The 12,865-nt window shown below is 36.3% G+C and overlaps 2 non-coding genes across 2 annotated transcripts; both read left to right on the top strand.

Moving 5' to 3' along the window:
• The first annotated feature begins 718 nt into the window (after positions 1-718).
• Positions 719-882, top strand: LOC148938671 (U1 spliceosomal RNA). The gene has a single exon (XR_016143658.1). It is a non-coding gene; the product is annotated as a U1 spliceosomal RNA (small nuclear RNA).
• Positions 883-5,208: 4,326 nt separating this feature from the next.
• Positions 5,209-5,321, top strand: LOC148938670 (U5 spliceosomal RNA). The gene has a single exon (XR_016143659.1). It is a non-coding gene; the product is annotated as a U5 spliceosomal RNA (small nuclear RNA).
• Positions 5,322-12,865: the final 7,544 nt, after the last annotated feature.

Below are 12,865 nucleotides of genomic sequence, written 5' to 3'. Positions count from 1 at the left end.
TTTCCTTCATATTCATAACAGAGTAAGAAATCCATAATATTCTTTTCTCACAAACGTTAACTTGCGATCAAAGGAGTAAAATTTTTGCGTATGAAATAGAAACGGGACATTTCTATTTTCAAAAATATCCAGAAACTTGATTCACTAAAGTGAAAAAGTTTTGTAAACCTGCATCTGTTAAATAAATCAGAGCTTTTGAGGGGCATTCAAAGCAACCTGATTTATGTCGAAAGATATTAATAAAATGTTTAACTAAACATTTTAGATTTTAACTAACATACTTACATGGCTATAACGCTGCCTTGATCATGAAGGAGCCTCAGACGGCTTGGTTCTGTGGTGAGTTGTTAGCAGTAGTAGTAATGACTAAAGCCCCCTTTGCTTGTTAACGAGAAAATAATAGGCATAATCAGCAGAACGGCCCCTGATTTGGCAGAAACTAAAGTTTCAACTTTTCAGTCATATTGATAACAGAGTGAGAAACCCCTGATTTTCTTTTCTCAAAAAGGTTAACATGCATTCAAAGGATTAAGATGTTTACATATGAAAATGAAATGGGGCATTTCTATTTTCAAAAACAATTTAGAGACTTGATTCATTGATGGGAAAAAGTTTTGTAAACCTGCATCTGTTTAATAAATCGGAGCTGCTGAGGGGCATTCAAAGCAACCTGATTTATGTCGAAAGATATTACTAAAATGTTAGATTTGAAATATACATAGTTACCTGGCTAAAAAACTGCCTTGATTACCAAGGAGGCGCTCCCAGTGTGAGTCCTTTTCAATACACTTCGGATTGGCTGATCCCTGTGAGTACCCCAAATCGGGGTAATTCAACAGCGTACTTTTAGGTAGTGGGGGATTGCGTTCGTGCGGACCCCTGTCCACATACAGAAAAGTTTTATCGTTTGGGCCCTTTTATATGTCATATATTTATTATTTGAAAGAAAAAAGTATACTATACAATTTGATGTTGTTAAGACAATAATGGGACATGTAAAATTTATCATTGGGCCCTTTTGAATAAAAGTATTTTTTCTTAATAAACTTACCTGTTTGATATATTACGGAAGAATTGTGCCTAAAATCCCAAGCAAATGAGAGGGTTGAGCGTATACTATATAGATGCCTGATGCATTTTTTTTTTGAAAATATTCTGTAATTATTAAATACTGATTTTTAAATTGAACTAGGAATTGAATCAAATTGCTGAAATTTAGATCAAGTCACAAAGGCAAGTCTTAAAAAGGGAAATGCCCTTGGTCCACACACATTTCATCAAGTCAATTGCGTTGGCAACATATCAAACTAAAAATTCCTTCAGTACCGCCAAGCTTCTTGGAATATTTAAATAGGGGGGCCTTTGGCTGCAGGAATTGATCGACCACTCAATTACATTGCAATTACTTTTTTGAGCTTGATTACTGAATATTTATGTTATTTTATGCAGATGTAGGTTTAGTACCATGTCATTGAAGTTGCACATGAATTGCTGATGATTGAATATGTTTTCTCATCATATGATTTTTTTGCAAGTATTTGCTTGATTCAAAATTGAATTCCTTATTGCTTTCGAACCTTGTTAAGAAACCAATAAGGATATACTAGGATTTATTTTTATATACTCAAGTCAACTCTAGGAATTTTCATAGCTGTGGCCCAGGGTTGCCAACTTGCACACTTTTTGTGTGAAATGCACTCTTTTTTTCATTGCACTCTTTCACACCACGGACCGGATTTGTACTCTAATATGAACTGCTCAATATTCACCAAAAATTTAGCAATATAGTACCAAAAAGACAGGTATACTGAAAAAAATGATCCTTTTCTGTGGATGCTTGAATTATGCGGGCCTATCAAAGGTTTGATAAGATTTTTGAAGACTCAAAATTGCAGTTTGGGGAGGGGGCAAACTGTGGACAGGTATTAAAATCATCCACATCCATTTCACTTGCTGAATTTTAAGTAGGACTGAGTTTAAAACATCTTTGTCTTTGCCAAGCTTTGCTTATGGATAAAGCTTGACAGAAGTACTAAGTGCTCATTTTCTCAATTTTAAGCAAAGCTGATTGTAGAATAGGCTAATTACCCCTTTTAACATTCCCGAGAGCCTCTACAGTAAGCAAGTAATCTTGTACAAGAGACAAGGAGAAAACAGGTGCCTAGTATTTCTGTCCAAGCCTTTTTCGTTTTTTGCATACTTATTTCAGCCTTGGTTTTAACACTATTCAAAAAAACAGGAAGTTTTTTCAACTGAAAGTTAGGAGCAACATTAAAACTTAAGACGAAGAGAAATTACCACGTATTTGAAGAGGGGCGCTCCCTCCCCAACACCTCGCTCTTCACGCTAAAGTTTTTTAGTACTTTTAAAAAGCTTCTTATTGTTCTACTTAAACGACCCTTGTGTTTCAGGAATCTTTTTTAAAGAATTGGGACAAATTTCAAACTTTAGCGTAAAGAGTGAGGTGTTGAGGAGCAGGTAACCCCCATCATATATATTGTAATTTTTGTTTGGTTGAATTTTTAATGCTGCTCCTTACTTTCAGTTGAGAAAATTTGTTTTTTTTTAATTTAATTTCTGATCTTTTTTTAAATGATGCCAGGACTTAGCTTACTGTAAAGTGTGTTATAAAGACATAATCGGATGTTTGGCAAACATGAGGCACCTTCTTCGAAAAAACTTCCACAAGAGCAGGGTTCATAACAATCAGACATCAATGCTGCAGTATGAAGGCCTTCCCAAAAAATTATGCTGAGTCTGTAATTGAAGCCAGCTTGAAGCTTACGTCGTGGGTCGTCTTGGAAGACATTCCCATTGCAAAAATGGACACTTTAACCCCAGTCCCGAAAAATGCTTTTGGAGACTCATAACTTTGTAAAATTTTCAATTAGGGCAGAACTAAAACTAGTGGGATAATTTGACACGTCATTGTCCCTGTAGAAAGAGATATGCTTTCTTGGGAACTGAAGAAAGCTCGTATCTCTTTAATAGTTGACGAATCTACCGATAAATCTTGGCAGAAGGTCTTGATCCTTATAGCAAAGTACAAAGACTCCAAAGATATAGTGCAAGAAGACTTTCTGGGGCTTTTGCCAGTAAGTAGTGCCAGTTCAGAAGGACAAAAAGTCAAATACTTGAACATTTGGAAAGCCTAGGAATACCTTTGCAGATTTTGATGGCTATTGCCTTTGACTATGCCAGTGTTAACGCTGGACATCAAAAAGATCTTGTTGTACTGTTAAAAGAATATGTGCCAGATTTGCTTGTGCTAGGCTGCACTAGCCGTTCCCTTTCTCTCTGTTCTGCATGTGTAGCTAAGACGTTGCCAGGTGGATTTGACATTTTTATACGTGACATAGTTGCGTATGTGGCAAATAGCCCAAAAAGACAGGATGAACTAAATATTTACCAAAATTTGTGTCATGTGGAAAACCATAAGCTTTTGCAGACTTCAAGTACGCGATGGCCCACCCTTGAAGCTTCCTTTGAACAGATCCTTGAGCAGTGGAACCAGCTCCTTTTATTCTTTCCCAATCATGGAGAAGGTGACTCCGATGAAGATAGAGGAGCCAAAGAAAAGGCTAACAGATAGTCCAAGTAATTGAGAGGCAAATGTTTAAATGGCTGGGGCACGGGTAACTGGCAGGAGTATGGCAAATGTTTAAATGTTTGAATAAAATTTAGTGCCGAAACAAGAATTGTGCCTAAAATCCCAAGCATATGAGAGAGTTGAGCTTATACTGTATAGATTCCTGATGCATTTTGTTTTTGAAAATATTCTGTAATTAATAAATACTGATTTTTAAATTGAACTAGGAATCGAATCAAATTGCTGAAATTTAGATTAAGTCACAAAGGCTAGTCTTAAAAAGGGAAATGCCCTTGGTCCCCGCACATTTCATCGAGTCAATTCCGTTGGCAACATATCAAACTAAAATTTCCTTCAGTACCGCCAAGCTTCTTGGAATATTTAAATAGGGGGCCTTTGGCTAAAAGCAACTGATCGACCACTCAGTTTTATTACCATAATTTTCGAGCCTGAGTTCGGAATATTTATTTCGTTTGCTGGAGATATAGTTTTAGTACCATATCATTAAAGTTGCACATGTATTGCTGCTGATTGAATATATTTTATCATCATGTGATTTTTTGCCAGTATTTACTTCATTGAAAATTGAGTTCCTTATTGCTTTCGAACCTTGTTAAGAAACCGATAAGGATTTACTAGGATTTATTTTTATTTGCTCAAGTCAACTCTAGGAATTTTCATGGCTCTGGCCTCTCCTCATCAGGGTTGACACCGTTAGTAGGATTATACTACATCTAGTAAAAAAAAAAAAATTTAGTAAATTTATAGGATATAGTAAATTTCCCAAAATCAAGTAAAAGAAATAGTAAAAAATCATGATTTATAGTAAACAAAACTTTTTTTTTATTTTCCATGAATTCAGGGAAAAAATTATCGTAAACATATGACAATTTAGAGTTTTTGCTTGTCTGTTTTACGATTTACAATTTTGCTTGTCTGTCTCAGGGATAAAATGAAGCTATAATGACACTTGGATTTGTGATGTTTGGGAATCTATTGGAATCAAAACAAAAGCCAACCACCCAAGGTGATTAGGTGAATCTCCTCAGTTTGAAAATTTTTATTGAGGAAAAAGGAGCCTGCTGAGAGAAATTAAAAGTAAGTAGAAATGTAACATTATATATATATATATATATATATATATATATATATATATATATATATATATATATATATATATATATATATATATATATATATATATATATATATATATATATATATATATATATATATATATATATATATATATATATATATATATATATATATATATATATATATATATATATATATATATATATATATATATATATATATATATATATATATATAGATATATATATATATGTATATATGTTTCCGGAATTCCGTTCCCGGAATTTTCAATCATACTATGAAAACGAAAGAAAAGAGGAAAAGAGAAAAAAAAGAAGAAAAAAGAAAAAAGAGATTGTGAAAATCGTATTGATTATCCTCTTATAGTAAAAATTGATGCTTGATGGTGTGCGTGCGGCGTAGCCGTACGTGGAAAATTTTTTTTGAGCATTTAGTACAAACAGATACGATTTATTAAATTTTTCCCTTCAGATTTAGTAAAGTCTTCCATGCCAGGGTGGCAACCCTGCTCTTCATCTCGAGTTAATCTTTCGCCTTTTACTAAAGATTACCGTGGGGAGGGGCACTTGATGAGTCTTAACAAATTTTGGAATGCCAAAAGGCAGACTAGTCTATACTTTTGTAATATGTTCTAATATTACAAGATTACTCATCTGTCAAGCCTGACTACCTACCCTTAGCGTTTGACAAGACGTAAATGACATGAGAGGTCAGTAGGACTACTACTTGAGGAAACGGTCTTGATTAGTGGTCAGACGAGTAACTCTGGAAAATGGAGGATAATTGAAGGCATATATGAACAAAAACTCAATCTTTTCAAAAATGAAAAACAAATTGTGAAATTATGGGCAGATTGCAAAAAGGGACAGTAATTGTGAAATGTGGCACACTTTCCAGGAGTTTCTAAATAAGCTATGTTTATAGTGAAGTAGACATGATTAGTGTTGTTATTCGCCTAGTTGCATACAGCTTTTCAGTTGACAAGTTACCAGCTAAGTATTTGTTGTTATCTTTTGCAGATTACATCCGGGGAAGCTAATTTTAAGCGGGTAAGGGATGCTCGAAGGTACTCTTGGCTCAGTGCAATAACGAGCCAAGCCCTAGGTGCTCTTGACTCCCCATTCTCTTAGGGCCCTCAGTCATCCTTCATCTAAGAACAGACTTTCCATTCCAGTTTAGGAGTTTCCTCTAAAATGAGGAGTTTTGAGATAATATAGGGGCAAATCCACTAATTTGTGGATTCCATGGGTTTGTAGCCTAATACTGTCAAAGATTTGTCTCTTTGGTTCCTTATCTTGTTTCTAGACACAATACTCTGTCTGGCGGGAGGGAGAACGCGATTCAAGAGGCAATGCTCTGTGTGAAGGGAAAAGAGAACCAAGAGGCAATTCTCCATGTGAAGGGAGAACGAGAATCAAGAAAAAATGGTCTGTGAGGAAGGAGGTACCTGAAGCCTAAATGCAAATAACACGAAAACCCTGTGATTTACCATCTCAAAGTTTTTTCTTCGTTAGCACAAGTCCATACACAATATTACTCCATAAGACATTGATTTTCTACACTTGAAAAATCAAAAGATACTACCATCTTGGAATGCAACTTCCCTTGTACTACTTTGTTTCTACTAAGTCTTTCTAGCTCGAGTCCATCTTATAGGATTTTTGTTTCATTTTCTATTGCTTTTCTACGGTTCAAAGCTTAGGGTTCTTTAATAAGTTTATATCCAAATTCTACTATAAAACTGGAATTATACTTTAAGGCCATCTATTCTTCAATACAGTGTTCTGGCTACATTGTTAGTAACAAGATGGGATTATAGAATTAATCAAGTAAATGACAAATAAAAAGGATAAATACTAATAAAAATAAAGCGAGTAATCAATTACCTGATAAAGTCTCACTATATTGTTTATGTTTATTTTGCTTGGGTGATTAAAAATTCTGCTTTTGCGTCCATCCTTGGAGCAAATTTTATAATGTCACAATACAAGTTGTATTATTATCAAGTAGCATGGGTGAAGAATACCAGTAGCTTCAATGGGGGGGGGGTGTATTTTCCTGCAAGATTTTTTTCTGCATTCCCCCTTCCAGATTCAAGAACGTCTTTTTGTGGCATTATTATTGAAAAAGGACTTGGTTTTTGTTCGTATTTTTGTTAAAGAAATTGAAAAAACAACGATTTTTTCTTCCATGGATTATGAAGAATACTCCTCCCCTCCCGAGGGCCGCGTCTAGATTTTTGTTTGTTTTAACGTATCAGACAAATATATCGGCTGGGGGGGGGGGGGAGCCACTGGATATTGCCTAGCCTCTTTAATTTTCGTGAATTGACGCCAGTGATTGGCGCCAGTGGTGTCGATGGGGAAGAGAGGACGTTTTTCTTGTAATATTTTCTCGGCTCATTTTGAATCCAGTTTTTGTGTTCATGTTTAGAGCAAATTTAATAATGTCACAACATAACTTGCATTATTGTCAAGTAGGATATATCAACGTAAATGGCATTTACGTTGGAAATTGAACTAAATCAAAATACACTATTTGTATCCAAGGTTGTCAAAAGGGAGTACATGTGATATTTACGGAAAAGTTAAGAAAGTTAAAAGTAAAAAGTTAAGAAAAGTTACTCAAGGTTGTAACATGATAGGGGCTGCAATCCCTTCAACCCTATAGAAACCAAAAAATTGTGCGGATTTTCAACTTCTATATATTTGAGTATTTCTCCCCCTACCTGCCAATCGAAAGCATTATGGTACAATTTTTGTGGAAAAAATTGTTTCAAAATTTTGGCAAACATATAACTAGTAAGCCAAAATTTGAATTCTTATAGAGAGAAACGGAAAAGATCTAAATTATTCTTTTCGTAACCAACAAAAAAGAATATGTAACATAAAAACTGTCAGAAATTGTTATTATACAAATGACAGAAATTTTTGTTAAATAAATAACATTATTTTGCAAGTGATGTAACTAAGGAAAACTTTTTTAATAGTATTTCTTAACTAATGCACCACGTTATATAGGTACTTTACCGTGTCCTATCTTTCCCTTGTCACGTTTCCCCTATATTTGGGACAATACTTTTTTATTTTGATTGTCCCCAATCATGGCTTATATTCAACAAATTTTGTAGGATAGTGTTAAACCGTGAAAAACAGCAAACAAAACTAATCACCTAAATGTTGCAACTCCTTTGGTAAATAAAACTTTAGAAACAGCAAGTTTAACGTAGCTTACTAATTACCATATAATGCAGAACAAAATTAGACGCCTCCTAGCGCAGATGGTTATGCGCCTGGTGAAATCAATGCCGGAGAAATCGTATGGAGGCATGAATTTTTTTTTTTTTACAACAAAGATAAAATCCTTGAAAATAAAATTTACTGCTGATGTCACAAATCAATGCATTTTTTTTTGAAAATGTTTTTCTATGTTAAGATGTTCGTGGCTTTGTCAATATATAACGTTAAATAAGTTTTAATATAAAAATTTAAAATTAAAATTAAAAGTCAATATAGAACTTCAGGCTATTTTTGGGAAGATTTTAAACTAAATGAAAGAAACTTCATGCATTCAGTTTTGTCCAAAGGGCGATACCTCAGGAACGGCTAAGGGACCTAAAAAATGTTGCGGAAAAAAGGAAGAAGACATACCTTGAAATTGTCAGGACATGTTCAATGGGGAATTGAACTAAATCGAAATATACTATTTTCAAATTATTTAATTTTCTTTTGGAGGGGGGGGGCCTAGAATTTCTTTATGCTTCTACCCTGATAGATAAAATATCTTTTCTTTATATTTTATTTAAAAGACGCTTGTTTTTCGTATTTTAGAGTTTTCTGCTAATTATAAAATTCTTATATAGTGAGAGTCATTAAAACAAAGAAAATGTTTTTGTTATTTTCTTTTGTTTAATAAATTGCATTTAATTTTTTGAATCATTTCTGTTTATTAGTCTTTTTGTTTCACTTTTGGTTCACTATATACAACCATGTAATTTAAATTTTGTTTCATGCAACTTTAACTAGAAGTTAATCATTGGCGCCTCTCTGGGGCCATTTTTTTAGTTGTGTTTTTGTAAGAAATTTCACGTTTTTCGAAAATTTTCCAAAATTCCTGGTAATTAGTCATTGTATTCCTGGTTAGTTTCAAATCCTGTTAAAAAAAAGTAATAAAAAATGAATAAATAAAAAAAAAACTGATATAAATTTACGGTAATGTTTTACTTAATGGTACACACCGCTATAGACTCTATCAAGGAAACTAGTCAAACGGGAGAAACAGATACCCGGTTATAATGCTTTATGAAACAAATTTGGGCTATATTTTTGCACATAAGGGGGGTGGGGGTAAAGCAGTGCATATATTAAATACGTAAGCTAACCTAGGTACCTTCCCCCCCCCTAAACCTCAAAAAACAACAGTTTAAATATTGTAAATTCAATTAGAAACTACGCTGTGCGATCAATTTAGATAGCAATTACCCGCTTTACGGGTCTCCATGCTAATTTATTATAAAGTCTATAGCGGTGTCAGTAGAGAGCTATCTTATACCCCCACCCCTCACCCCTGCTGCCACCTATAACTTTTTTGCACCCCATATATGGGCATAGCCTCCCTAGGGAGAACACGTGGTTAATGGGGTCAATGACCTCTTTTTCCAAGGTCAATTTATTTGATGTTTCTATGTGTAATAGCTCCGGGGCGAAGGTTGCACATGCGCATTGAATTCTAACGGGAACAATGTTATTGATCTAGGACTCGAGGGGGAAGTGAATTTCTGAGAACTTGATTGCGTAATCAAAGTGTGTCAACAACAACAACATCGACCTTGACATTCGCTGAGAGCGTGCACTTACAACAACATCGACCTTGGAACACCTGTGCTATCGACCTCAATTCACCTATCGTGAATCAATAAGTCCCCTTAGAAACAACAAATTAATTTCCCCTTTCTCGACATATCAATCAATCAATGACATCATCTGTCAGACTTTAAAAATTTTCGCCTAGAAACATTTCTCCAGGAATAGATCCAAGTCATTAATGTCTTTGCCTCGGGAACAACTCTTTTGGTCGAACTCCAAAGGATATTAATAACCAAAGGCCACGGAAACAATTAGGTAAGAAACATCTTAGCGATGAATTGTTTTAGCGCTGGAATCAGGTTTCTTATTAATTTGAAATACGTTAGCGCAGAGATGCCAATAACAAAGGAACACGCTGAATTTACGTTTAGGGGTAATTTGGGCGAAACCGTTTAGACCGCTTATGGAACTATTTCGGCGAAAAAGATAGAGACATTTTAAAAGAAGATTTTTGAAGAGATTTTAGAAGAGAATTTAATGGTGAAACTCTGTGGTCGTTATAATACACAAGTTTCATTTGAACAGTGTTGTGAGGTCCTCTAACCCAACCCCAAAGGGTTCCAATCCTCCTACCCCAACCCCCAAGGAAGCCCCCGGTTCTCAAAGCCCCCCAAACTCCCACAGGCCCTCCACCGGTCCCCCACAATCCCCCCCAGACCTCCATATGCCATCCCCCGGCCCCAACTGTCCCCCCGGTTCCCAACTCCCCTCCCGAACACACAAAGGCCCCCCCCACGCGCCCCACGGTCCACCGGCGCCCCAAACGCCCCCCCAGACCCTCCACTGCCATCCCTGGACTCCCCAACGGCCCCTCGAGCTTCCAAAGGACCCACCGGGGCCCAAAGGCCCACCCCCCGGCCCCAACTGTCCCCCACGCCCCCACAGACCCTCCCCGCGCCCCCAAAGGCCCCCCCCCCCCCCCCACAGCCCACCCCGGCCCCCCAAAGCGCCTCCCCCCGGCCCCCAAGGTCCCCCCCAGCTCCCCACGGCCCCCCGACCCTCAAGGGACCCACACACCCTCAACGGCTCTCCCCGAGCACCCGTCTTTCGGTGATGTGTGTTGTCTGAAACCTATGATTTGGCATGTGTAGTTTGCTACTTCAGGCTTTTCTGAGCTAAGGTTTCCTAGTATTTCATAGTTGACTGTTGTCTGAAAACAATAGTTTGGGATGAGTAGTTTGCTATTTAAGGCTTTTATGAGCTAGGTTTCTTAGCCTTTCGTTGGTGTGTGTTGACTGAAACTTATGATTTGGGATATGTAGTTTGCTATTTTTGACTTTTCTGAGTTGGATTTCTTAGTCTTCCATAGGTGTGTGGTGTCTGAAACCTATGATTTGGGATGTGTAGTTTGCTATATTCGACTTTTCTGAGCTGGATTTCTTAGCCTTTCATAGGTATGCGTTGTCAGAAAATTATGATTTTGGATGTATAGTTTGCTATTTCAGGCTTTTCTGAGCTAAGGTTTCCTAGTATTTCCTAGGTGAATGTTGTCTGAAACCTATAGTTTGGGATGGATGGATTGCTACTTTTGACTTTTCTGAGCTAGGTTTCTTAGTCTTTTGTTGGTGTGTGTTGACTGAAACCTATGATTTGGGATATGTAGTTTGCTATTTTTGACTTTTCTGAGCTGGATTTCTTAGTCTTTCATAGTTGTGTGTTGTATGAAACCTATGATTTGGGGTGGGTGGATTGCTACTTTTGACCTTTCTGAGCTGGATTTCTTATCCTTTCATAGGTGTTTGTTGTCTGAAACCTATAGTTTGGGATGACTGGTTTGCTATTTTTGACTTTTCTGAGCTAGGTTTCTTAGCCGTTCATAGGTGTGTGTTGTCTGAAACCTATGATTTGGGATGTGTGGGTTGCTATTTTTTTGACTTTTCTGAGCTGGATTTCTTAGCCATTCGTAGGTGTGTGTTGACTGAAACCTATGATTTGGGATGGCTAATTTGCTATTTTTGACTTTTCTGAGCTGGATTTCTTAGTCTTTCATATGTGTGTGGTGTCTGAAACCTATGATTTGGGAGGTGTAGTTTGCTTTTTCGACTTTTCTGAGCTGGATTTCTTAGCCTTTCATAGGTGTTTGTTGTCTGAAACTTCGCGTTTGGGATGAATAGTTGGCTATTTCAGGCTTTTCTGAGCTAAGGTTTTCTAGTATTTCGTAGGTGAATGCTGTCTGAAACTTATGATTTGGGATATGTAAATTTCTATTTCGGTCTTTTCTGAGCTAGGTTTCGTAGTCTTTCATAGGTGTGTGGTGTCTGAAACCTATGATTTGGGATCTGTAGTTTGCTATTTTAGACTTTTCTGAGCTAGGTTTCTTAGCCTTTCATAGGTGTTTGTTGTCTGAAATCTATAGTTTGGGGTGAGTAGTTTGCTGTTTTTGACTTTTCTGAGCTAGGTTTCTTAGCCGTTTATAGGTGAGTGTTGACTGAAACCTATGATTTGGGATATGTAGTTTGCTATTTCCGACTTTTCATAACCGGATTTCTTAGTCTTTCATAGGTGTGTGTTGTCTGAAACCAATGATTTGGGGTGTTTGGGTTGCTATTTTTTGACTTTTCTGAGCTGTATTTCTTAGCCTTTCATAGGTGTGTGTTGACTGAAACCTATGATTTTGGATGGTTAATTTGCTATTTTTGACTTTTTTGATCTAGATTTCTTAGCCTATCATATATGTTTCCTTTCAGAAAATTATGATTTGGGGGGTGTAGTTTGCTTTTTGGACTTTTCAGAGCTTGGATTCTTAGTCACTCATAGTTGATTACTGTCTGAAACTTCAAGTTTGGGATGAGTAGTTTGCTATTTAATACTTTTATGAGCTAAGGTTTCTTATTATTACGCAATTGAATGCTGTCTGAAACTTATGATTTGGGGTATAGTATTTCCTAGGTGAATGCTGTCTGAAACTTATGATATGGGATATGTAAATTACTATTTCGGGCTTTTTTGAGTTGGATTTCTTAGTTTTTCATAGGTGTGTGTTGTCTAAAACCTATGATTTGGGATGTGTAGTTTGCTATTTTTGCATTTTCGGAGCTAGGTTTCTTAGCCTTTCATAGGTATGTGTTGTCAGAAAATTATGATTTGGGATGGGTGGATTGCTACTTTTGGCTTTTCTGAGATAAGGTTTTCTAGTATTTCGCAGGTGAATGTTGTCTGAAGCCTATAGTTTGGGATGACTAGTTTGCTATTTTTGACTTTTTTGAGCTAGGTTTCTTAGTCTTTCGTTGGTGTGTGTTGACTGAAACCTATGATTTGGGATATGTAGTTTGCTATTTCTGACTTTTCTGAG

The sequence above is a fragment of the Artemia sp. Qi Xiang Cuo genome, unplaced genomic scaffold, assembly GCF_049724085.1.
Source record: "Artemia sp. Qi Xiang Cuo unplaced genomic scaffold, ASM4972408v1 HiC_scaffold_3027, whole genome shotgun sequence".
Taxonomy (NCBI): Eukaryota; Metazoa; Arthropoda; class Branchiopoda; order Anostraca; family Artemiidae; genus Artemia; species Artemia sp. Qi Xiang Cuo.
Note: the sequence above shows the minus strand (reverse complement) of the source record. Positions and strands in the feature narration are given on the sequence as shown.